We start from the raw sequence: 622 nt of genomic DNA on the forward strand, positions 1-622 counted from the left end.
CCCCACAGGGTTTTCAATGGCTGATTTTTCGGAAATAGAGCTCCAGGCCTTTCTTTCAAGGCCCCTCCGGGTGGACTAGAACCTACAGTCTTTAAATGAGCAGCCAAGCTCGCTTTAACCACTTGCACCACCCAGGGACTCCTATTCTACCTAGTAACTGGTGAGAAAATAGGCTCAAGGATACAATTGGCTGACTGTTCCATAGCCGGCCAATCATGGTCTGTACAGTACTCATTGGCAATCTTGGGACTTTGTGGTCACAGAGGGGACCTGCCCGCAGCTCCCACACCGCCACTAATGGGAAGCCAAGTAAAGTTTTCTCTCTGCTTTCGGGACGATTTTTTCTTTGGTTGTGACTGTGCCCATGAGTGGGTTGGAGGGAAAAGGGACGACCGAAAAATCATCATTTGAGGGAAAGACGAGAAAAGAGAACACAGGAGCCAATTCTAGAAGGTAAGAAAGGGAAGAGAAGCTGTACAGCTCTGGGGAGGGACGGGTGGTGGTGGTGGTAGGTTGGGGGACCGTAATCTAATATGCAGGAAAGACTGGGTCTCCGGAGAGGGGAAGCCCGCTGGTAGGGAGGCGCTGCCCCGCCTGTCTTTACCTCGGGTCATATAGTAGT

At 51.4% G+C, this 622-nt stretch overlaps 1 protein-coding gene across 1 annotated transcript in view; it reads left to right on the forward strand.

Annotated features, from left to right (window-relative positions):
• Nucleotides 1-272: 272 nt before the first annotated feature.
• LOC101341348 (butyrophilin subfamily 2 member A2) overlaps nucleotides 273-622 on the forward strand; it is a 15,144-nt gene continuing 14,794 nt past the window's right edge. The window contains exon 1 of the mRNA XM_004384045.2: nucleotides 273-453. The gene's annotated coding sequence lies outside the window, so the exon portion shown is untranslated. The remainder of the gene's footprint in view (nucleotides 454-622) is intronic.

Source organism: Trichechus manatus, unplaced genomic scaffold (assembly GCF_000243295.1).
Source record: "Trichechus manatus latirostris isolate Lorelei unplaced genomic scaffold, TriManLat1.0 scaffold00115, whole genome shotgun sequence".
In the NCBI taxonomy this organism is placed as follows: Eukaryota; Metazoa; Chordata; class Mammalia; order Sirenia; family Trichechidae; genus Trichechus; species Trichechus manatus.